The sequence below is a fragment of the Ixodes scapularis genome, unplaced genomic scaffold, assembly GCF_016920785.2.
Source record: "Ixodes scapularis isolate PalLabHiFi unplaced genomic scaffold, ASM1692078v2 PGA_scaffold6__148_contigs__length_123643588, whole genome shotgun sequence".
NCBI lineage: Eukaryota > Metazoa > Arthropoda > Arachnida > Ixodida > Ixodidae > Ixodes > Ixodes scapularis.
This window is the reverse complement of record NW_024609881.1, coordinates 63,861,662-63,872,246: the sequence shown is the minus strand read 5'-3', so window position 1 is coordinate 63,872,246 and position 10,585 is coordinate 63,861,662.

The window sequence follows — 10,585 nt, the reverse complement described above, 5'->3', positions numbered from 1 at the left end:
TTGTGGAAGCAGCGTTCATTGCTGCCTGGAGCGCGCCTCCAACTGCTGCACCTACCACGTCCTCAAATGTGATCCCTCAATTTCTGCCAGATGACGTCGTAAAAGTGTCCCGCTGTCGCCTGACGCCATGCTGGAGGCGGCAGAGCAGCAGAAGCCGATAGAATTTACGCCTCTCCTGCTGTAGAGTTGCACTTCAACCAGAGTCAAAGGATAGTGCAGAAAACACGCGATGGGGACGTCACGATTGGACAGCGACCAGTGCGTCCAATTGCCTTCCGCGACCAATCACATGGTTATGAACATCCGACAGCACGATACATCGGCTCCTGTGACATAATATGTTCACACTGTGGGACCACTTTTGATAAATGGGCGGGATGAGATGGGTGAACACGACAGCCGAAAACGCGTTTCAGGGATCGCAGTGATATTTGGTAGGTTCGCCCACGCGGCAAAAATACTGGTGCTGAACGTGAGTAGGCAACAAAGCGGTAGACTCGGTACGCGCGTGCATCTTGGCGTCGCCGTGCCCTAACCTCGTGCTCATTGTGACACGCTGCAACACACGCTCACGTTCATGCAGTCGCAATGTAGGCGATGCTGCTCGGATTTACGAGCGACAATGTTAGTCCCGCTTTAGGCGGGGAAACTCAGTAATTTTGGGGTTGCTAGCGGTTCGTTCCTTAGCTTTCCCTAGATCGATAAACCTAAGTAGATCGGGTCCGGCTGTTCGTTCCTTAGCTTTCCCTAGATCAATAAGAACTGATAAGATCAGGTCTGGCTCGAAACAAGCGAGCAACTCGGAGCAATGGGAAGACGTTTGAAGCGGCAGCAGTCAATCAGGGGGGTGATGTGTTCACGTGATACCCTATGCCTGTGATGATGATAACCAATAAATTGGTTCTGATTTGAAATTGATCATTTCGAGAAGTGGGCACAGAAGCAGCCTAAGATTGCCTTCCTCTAGCCGTGCTGCGCGCATCTTTGTGCAGATTGCGGCATGTCTGCTCGTGTCGCCTCATCAGCTATCGTCACCAGTCATCGCCACGCGTGCACCGATCGTCCAGCAGGTATATATCATTCCGAAAGAAATCGCTGGGCGTTTCGGCGGTCCCACCGATAGGACTCAGCGGGTCTTCACCACACCGTTTGAGAAGCTAACAGGATCAACATCGCCATCGTCAATCGTCTGTGGCCTGGCTTTAAGACCAGGGAGCGACTGCCTTTTCTTTAGTGGGCACGGAAGCAGCCTAAGAATGCCTTCGTCTAACAATGCTGCGTGCATTTTTGTGCAGGTTGGTGCTGGTTGTTCCTTTTACGCAAGAAGAAGCAACAATATTTTTCTTCGGATGCTGCCGTGCCCAAGCGTTATTTCTGATGTACTTGTCGAGTGTGTTGATGTCTTGGGGGCACTGCTGTTACTGTCGGGCGATATGTAGATCAACCCCCGCCCCATGTATGGTGCCCAGGCCAAACAGTTCGCGGAGATGTTTCAGCTTTTGAAAAGCCTCAATGCGCGATCTCTGAAATCTGAGGAAATGTAAAAATGACCTAATCAAAACTGTGAACAAAATAAAACAAACTCAGCAAAATATTGAAACAAAAATTAACACAATAGGCAATCGTCTTGCACTAGTTTAAACTAAGGTTTCAGCGCTTGAGGTGGCTCACCACCAGCAGCAAATGTCTGGCAACGCAACGCACATTTACATAGTCGGCTGAATGAGTTCAAAGATCGTTCACGGAGAGATAATTTGATCATCTATGGTATTCTTAATATCGCTTCTGAAACGTGGACGGGAAGCGAAAAGAAAGTGCTCGATCTGCTCTATAATTCTCTGCAGCTTCAAGTCCCCCCCGAGTGCATTGAACGCGCACATCGCATCAGCTCTTTTAGTGCTTCCAAATGTCGGCCCGTCGTATTAAAACTTTCGTCATCAAAGGTCAAAGATGAAATATACTATTCAGGGGTGAAGTTAAAAGGGAGCCAAACGTATATCAGCGAAGATTTCTCACCGGCAACGTGCCTCGCAAGAAGGAAACTGGTCGATTTCGGAAGAACTATAAATAGCCTTTATCAATTACGATACAACAAACTGTACGTCAGTAAAAGTTGCTATATATACAAAGCAGCAACTGATTCTGTATTTGAGCTTAGTAGCGGCTCCGATGAGCGCGTGGCTGACGGCAATCTGGAACCTCTTTTTATTCAACAGCAAATATCACTATCATCGTAACAAGTCGTGAGGGGTGAGGGCTGTTCTGATAATGGCCGACACGTGTCCCTACGTTTTACTAATATAAGAAGTGTTGTACGTCACAAGGATGTCTTGAGTTCTGTAATCGATTCTTGTTTTGCTGATATTGTTGTCTTGACAGAAACGTGTTTATCTTCGAGCGTTAAGGCCCGTTCACTCCCTTGCGACCGAGTAAGACCGAGAGAGACTAGACCGGTTTTTAAGCCTTTTGTGACTTCTTAGGACCAGCTCCGCTGCAGCGCATCCGGTTCTAAGAAGTCGCAAAAGGCTTAAAAACCGGTCTGGTTTCTTTCGGTCTTACTCAGTCGCAAGAGTGCGAACGGGCCTCAAGAATTTCTGAATTTTTTTTGTTGTGAAAGACGGTTTCATATTTAGCGTTGCGATAGGGGTGAAAGATCAGGTGGTGGTGTACTGATAGGTGTAGCAAATCATATCGAATCATTTTGTATGCGTTTGAGTAGCGACTTAGAAATAATTTGGGTTTGTTTTCATTTGAACCAATATAAGATTGTTTTGAGCGTATGGTTATCGTGCACCGTCTTGTAACTCTTCTTTCGTTGCGAATCTTCATGACGCCATTAACTTCTTCCTAGTGCGGTTTCCATCGTCTCCAATTATCCTTCTTGACGATTTGAACAATTTTAATACGGTATGGACAGACGTTAATACCCACAGCCAACCATTCTTGTGAGACGCGCTTGAGTTTGTAGATTTGTGCAGCGACTTTAGTTTCACTCAGTTGGTCACAGTTACCACGAGAGTCACTACAACCTCCGCTGACATATTAGATATAATCCTCAAAACATCACCTGCTTCAATCTCGTCAATGAGCTTCATGCAGGATCTCAATCACCATTCCTTAATACATTTTTTTATCGATGTGCCTATTAGAATCTCACCAAAGTATACTAAAGAAATACGTGACTATGCTAAAGGGAAAATTGAGGCAATAAACATTGAACTTTGCATTTTTCTTGACGAATTTTTACAACTTTTTTTCCAGTCTCTCGAACAAGGAATATTACCCAGTGACTGGAAGGTGGGGAAGGTGATTCCAAATCATAAAGGCGGCGATAAACATAATCCTATTAATTTCAGCCCGATGTCTCTAACGAGCATCCCTCGCAAAATGCTTGAACACGTAATATATTCACATCTTGTTAATTTTCTTGACTCCAACTCTTTTTTCAACACAGCTCAACATAGTTTTCGAAAGTTTTATTGCTGTGATACCCAACTGTTAACATTAACTCATCATCTTCACCTCACTCTAGACCGGGGTTCTACGACTGACTGCATATTCCTGGATTTCTCAAAAGCTTTTGACAAGGTTTCTCACCAGCTACTTCATAAACTTAGTAACCTTAATATAGATCCCAATGTCCTCACATGGAAAAATCATTCGTAACGAATCGCTTCCAGTTTGTTCGAACTAATGACACTGATTCTTCGCCCTCACCTGTTAACTCCGGTGTCCCTCAGGGCTCCGTACTCGGACCACCCTTATTTCTTATTTATATCAATGACCTTGCTATGCATGTTTCTTCCTCTATGGTTTATTCGCTGACGATTGTGTAATTTATAAAGAGATAGTTAACGACTCTGACATTTCCGCCCTTCAGGTTGATATTAACATCTGCAAATGGTGCAAGGAATCGCTCATGGAGCTTAACATCACTAAATATACATCTATGAGAGTATCTCGTCATAACGACACTTCTCCTTCCTACTCTATCAACAATTCTACTCTAGTTTCTGTGTACTCCTGTAAATATCTCGGCATTCACATAACCAACGACCTCTCCTGGAATATCCACGTCCAATATGTCACTAACAACGCAATAGGCTTTTGGGCTATCTCAAACGTAACTTTTCACTTGCTCCTCTTTTGTTAAAACTTCTCCTCTATAAAACCCTAGTTCGTCCTAGACTGGAATATGCAGCTTCTATCTGGAGCCCCGGTATCACCCTTGCATCAGCTGTCGAATCTATTCAGAATCGTTCTGCCCGTTTCATACTCTCGAACTATCATCGTACAGGCTGTGTAACTTCCATGAAATCGTCCCTCTCCTTACCTGATCTCTCTCTCCGAAGAAAAATATCTCGTCTACCGTATTTATTCGAATATAAGGCGGTCACGATTATAAGGCAAGGGGACAGTTCAAGGACCCGAGAAAAATAAAAAGATCGTCATATTGCTATACTGAGCTTCGAATATAAGGCGGGGTATGACTTTGAGACTACGGATCTTGGAAAAAAGCTCGGACCTCCAGCACTACCTTTTGGCGGAGATCGAGCTTTCGGTAATGCGTAGTTTAGTTTTTACAATATTAAAAAGACTGTAGATATTTTCATAGATATCTTGTACAGACATGTAAGTCATTGTTTACTACCGTGCCAATTCCATGGGGCGCTCTTAGCTAGGCTTAGGCTAGGCATAGATAGTGCGCAATTCCTAAATGGTTAGCTCGTTATGGCTGGTTCGAAGATACACTGCATGACACATTTTGCACAAAAGACGGCATCGGTAATTCTTTGGCAGATCACTCGCACTGCGTAATATGAAAAGCACAATTGTACTCTCGGAGTTGGTTCACTGTATTTCACGTAACACCATTCAGATTTCATTCTTATAATAAAACCTAAAGAAACACGATAATAATCATAATCTTAATAAAAGTTATTTGCACTACAAAATTGGGAACCTGGATAGCGCGCAGGCCTGTGCAAAAAGGTTGGAACCCGTACGCGAAGTTCAACTGCCAGCCCTCCTTACCTTGCGACAAAAACGATCATGCTTTTGTGGCAAATTTTGAGCTCTCTGCTTTTTTAGTGCTATAATTACGAGCGTGGACTGCAACTAATATACAACATACGATGTTTAACTACACTGTGTCTAACCTAAGTGAAAACGAAGCGAAAATTACAAATGAGATTGTGTGAACAGCGCTTGCACTGCACGAACGCACAAGCATGGCAGCTGTGATCAAAGGCCGGGACACGCGCACGTAGTTTGACTTTGGTCGTATCTAAAATGAAACGGAGTAAAGTTTAAAGGACATCCGTGCAGTTGCGAGTCAAAATGGAGAGTATTATAAAATATAACATGCGAACATAGGGCTTGTAGTATCGCAAAAATGCCGCCTTCTGAGCTGTTGTCAGACCCAGTCGACTGCGTGATGCGAGATATACAAGGCCCTGCTGGAAGTCAAAACGCGTTGTGGTTTTAAGCTAAGCACCTGATAAAAGGCAGATGACCTGCAGAATCAGAGAACGGTCTTGTAGCCACCGGCGCAACCGGCGTTTCAATCGCTAGGCTTGGCAAGCGCATTCTTTTTTATGCTCTTCTTCGTTTTTGTGCTGAAATCTTTGAAATTCCTCGAGCATATGATGGAGAAGTCGTAAGGGGGACAAAGGGGCTTGATCTTGTCAATTCGGCAAATTCGAATCGGGCTAAAATAAACAAAAGTCTCCCGGTTGCTGCTATGGCACAGCCGCCATTACCGAGGCCGGTGTTGATTTACCGACAGCTTCCCTCCCGACATGTGCGAGAGGGGAGCCTACTCAGAATCATCAAGCTCCTCTGTCGCCTTCGCGTCTCCTTTCCCATGAGCAGAAGACAAAATGTTAAGACTCCAACCCAAGCTGCGAAGGTGGTTGGACAGCCAAGCTGTGGTATCACGATTGACGAAAGTAATCCCTGGAGAAGGGGAACAGGAGGGACAAAGGGAAACATAAATCTCCAAACAAAGCTAGGTGACTGGTGAGCGACCGAAAAAATCCGCCTGGTCCGGGTATCGAACCTGGGACCTCTCCATTACAGGTGGAGCGCTCTACCAACTGAGCTAACCAGGGGTTAGACGTCAGTAAAGCAAACGGGTTTTATCAGCTGCCACCAGTCGAACACCAACAAGGGTGAAGCTTGCAATTTAAAGTTATAATTATAATGCAATTAAATGCAAGAGTGCAAGCGAGCTGGACACGAATGACGAAAGTAATCGCTAGAGAAGGGGAACAAGAGGGACAAAGGACAAACGTAAATCTCCAAGCACAGCTAGGTACTGGTGAGCGACCGAAAAAATCCGCCTGGTCCGGGTATCGAACCCGGGACCTCTTCATTACAAGTGGAGCGCTCTTCCAACTGAGCTAACCAGGGGTTAGACGTCAGTAGAGCAAACGGGTTTTATCAGCTGCCACCAATCGAACACCAACAAGGGTGAAGCTTGCAATTTAAAGTCATAATTATAGTGCAATTAAATGCAAAGGTGCAAGCGAGCTGGACAAGAATGACGAAAGTAATCCCTGGAGAAGGGGAACAAGAGGGACAAAGGACAAACATAAATCTCCAAACACAGCTAGGTCACTGGTGAGCGACCGAAAAAATCCGCCTGGTCCGGGTACCGAACCCGGGACCTCTCCATTACAAGTGGAGCGGTCTACCAACTGAGCTAACCAGGGGAACAAGGCGGACAAAGGACAAACGTAAATCTCTAAACAACAGCTAGGTGACTGGTGAGCGACCGAAAAAATCCGCCTGGTCCGGGTATCGAACCCGGACCAGGCGGAGCTCGCTTGCACCTTTGCATTAAATTGCATTATAATATAACTCTAACTTTGTGGTCCGCGTAGCATTGATGCTTCTAGCACTGGTGACATAAGCGAGATCAACTCGCTTGCATGGACGGTGCGACCGGAAGTAGCTTGGGACGCGAGCGGCAATTCAGTTGTGTAAACAGCAAAAGGGTCTATACCGAATAATTGGGAAAAAAATAAATGCACTGTACAAAAACATTTTTTTTTATATGAAAGATCTGGTACACTGGGTGTTGCCGCGGCAGCTTATGAAACCGCAAACTTTGCCGCGAAGCGCTTGCGGGAAGCGGTGTGTTCTTATCATCTTACGCGTGGTTTTGACACTTGTTTTGTGGTTTTCTTATTGAAACAAGTGTTCAATGCTCATGATAACAGGTAAGGCTCCCGCGAGCGGTGCTAAGGTGATCGCGATTGTTTTCTGTCGAAAATTGTGTTGATAATTCTGTCGACTACTGGGTGTGTTCAGATAAGATCGAACACGCGAGTCCGGTTCGCATTTTTGTTTTTCTTCATATTTTTATATGTTACTCCCCAATATGTGGAAGAAACGAAATCACAAAGGTTTTCTAAAAAAAAAACAAATATATCTTAAGGAAAAAAAGACATGGCTGCCCCAAGACGGAAACGCCGTTTTTGGGCTTTGTCTGTTCTGTCAAGTTTGACTTCATGTAATAGGCAAACTAAATATTCCAAAAAACTGAATATTTTTCAAAAAGCAGGGGATTATAGTTGCTACATTTTTGAACGTTTACAGTATTCTCAAAATTATATATCGCGCGTGCCAAATTCACAAATGTGGCTGCTTTAACGTTTTGACCCCATTTTTGTGACTCGTTATGTCGTTATATGTTAAGGATATTAAACTGAAACTTTTTTTATATGTCCTTCCTAAACTTTTCCTTTACCAAAAAATAAATTGCTGCTCTAGTGTATAATGCAAAATATGTACAGCGCTTCAAACATATTCGAAATTGAAAAGTTCCGCAACTTCAACGTGCAATTAAAAAAACAAAACATCTTCGATCTTTTTAAAATTTGGAGAAATCACTCTCCTCTACATCCTCATTAAATTCCGTTAAAAACATGTTGCATCATTTTGTTTCCGTCAAAAGTACAGCGCTTTGAAATGTACCTTCACACGTGGACATGTTCGCCCAAGGTCACGGCCGCAGTGTGGCCGCCTTCCATTTTTTTGTTTAGAACTTCTCATAATGTCCTGTTTTTTTACTTGTGCACGTTTGAATCATACACCTGGACCGCTCTAAATGCATGTATAAAGTACACGTAGCTCAGGACAGCAGCCCGAAGCATCGAAGATGCGAACTAAGACGAGCCCGCCCTTCGTGCTTAATTGTTGCATATGCCGCTGCACGGTCGCGCGAACTGAAACACAACCACCTGCACGAGACTCCAGGGTCGATAGAAAGAAAGCACATAGAAAACCTGCCGTGTATTACGTGCGCGTTCGCCGTGTATAGCGAACACGACCTTTTGAGCCCAAACAACGGCGGATGCAACGGGAGACGCCGGGAGGGAACAGCCGGACGGCGAGCCACGGGACGCCTGGAAGCAACAGACTGGGCGCGATCGCAGGCCATAACAGACACTTTCGTAACACCAACCGATTGTAACCTAAACATTTATATTGATACATCCTCGCACTATGCCAAATTAACTGGCACATCACATAACTAAGAAGCTCCCAACCTTAAACACACAAAAAGGAGGAGTAGGAATATAATATAGACTTTATTATGGCGAACCTTAACTGCGAAAGAACAAAACTATAGCCAAAAACGAACTCGAACGGAAGGAGACATAAATAAATAAAAGGAAGGGGGGGGGGGAGGAAGGTTTTTGGCAAGGTCGGGGATAAGTAAGTACAAGACGAGCGTGTTGGTAACAGTATGTACCAACACGCTCGTCTTGAGGAAGTATGTACATAGAAGGGGGGACGGACGGATAGCGGCACAAACTTTAAGGCTTTTAGATTACTTGGTGGCGCATTTTTGGCTCAGCGGACGGGCTTCCACATGTGTTTTCGAGGTTTGTGTTTACGTCGGCAACTGTAAAAGGAGGGGGGGGGGGGGGGGGACCGGAAGGGGGTATATCTCAGTGGTGTGCTTGTGCACGATTCGACGGCGGGGGGCAAGGAAGCGTTGCGAGGAAGTGGGGGATTAGCAGTGGTGGCGGTGGCGGGTGACAAGTCAACTGCGTGGACATTCTCATGGACGCTGTGGCGCCTAGCGTGTGTGCATGTATGTTTGTGCGAGGAGTGCTGCTGACGTGTACTGGGCGGGAGGAAGCGGCTTGACCTTCGGGACTGTGGATGTCGGTTGGGGCACCGTGGGGGCTCGCCTTTTTTAAACGAGTGTCTGACAAATAAACCTTCAGCTGTGTTTGAGACGTTGTGTTCTGTTCGTCCCTTTGTGTGTTGCTGAGTCTCGGGTTTTATCACCATCTGTCGCGCGGCATCAAATAGCAAGTCAAAGTAAACGTGCGCCGCTCTACACTTCACGTGTTTACGCTTGCGTGTCTTGGTCGGACTGCGCACGCACGCACTCATTTCACACCTCGTGACTTCAATACCAATAAAGTATGAACCATTCTCTCTCTCTTTCTTTGTTTCGGCGTCGGGCAGAAGGGAGCGAGTCCAGTATCTGCGTGGCATATGCTTTGCTAATACACGCCTTGTCAGAGCGGAGTCCTCAGCTATAGCAGGGACTTACAGCGCCAGCAGAGTTTTTTGTGCTATCTCAGCAAACACAAAAAGAAAGTCACAATGCAGAGAAATTTTCGCAGCGTGCGAAATATCGGTGTTAACTCTTTGAAGAAGATTTTGCCCCAGGAGACATCCGGTGAAGTGAAAGAAACAGATTACTTGTGCCAGCATTGTTTCCTGTACTTCAAAGCTGAAATACAAAGTGCACCAGAGAGCTCCGACAGTGGTGGGAATGCATTTATTCCAGAAAGTGAGGTCGTTGACATGTTGAATCGCTACGTACTGCCCACAAACGTTTCACCGCTCAAGCCACCAGGTCAAGTAGCAAGCCGCTGCAGAGAGTCCTATGGGAAGAGGAAACAAGGGGAAATAGAAGAGGCCGTGGTTTCCGATGTTCGTACGGGGATTCAAACAGCCTACGGGACATGAGACGTTTCAGGACCGTCCCAAGATAAGTGCAACACGTGCAGCGAGTGGATGACCAACTTTCGCCTGGCATACGCTGCGTGTCCTTCCCACCAGGAACGCTGCCGTCTACTGACGCCCCTTCCCCCATCCCTGACGAGGAAAGAGATCGAACGTGCCGTGCCGGAGGCAACGAGGTATCTCATCAACAAATCTCGCAAACTCAGAGATGACTACGGTGTGTGGTCGACGCCGGATCCCTACTCGAGATGCAAGGAGAGCGAAGAGGAATTGTCGGTGGCGCTTGAGTACTTTACTAAGGACGAACTGGGCTGCTTAAGACAAAGCACAAACCAGAGAGATGTCATTTGTGTCTTACTAAATGACAAAAACAGTACATCTCCAAGCGCTTTATGACGAGGTCAATCCGCGAGTCATTTCGTGTGTTTAAAAATGCACACCCCAAAACCAAGATTGGTCTCACAAAGTTTCATTCCTTGCGACCCCGGTGGGTCAAGTGTGCCACCCAGAGAGAAGTTTGTGTATGCATATATTGCGCAAATTTTAAGCTTTGCGTTGCGGCTCTTGAAAGCGTAAGCGGTAGGGA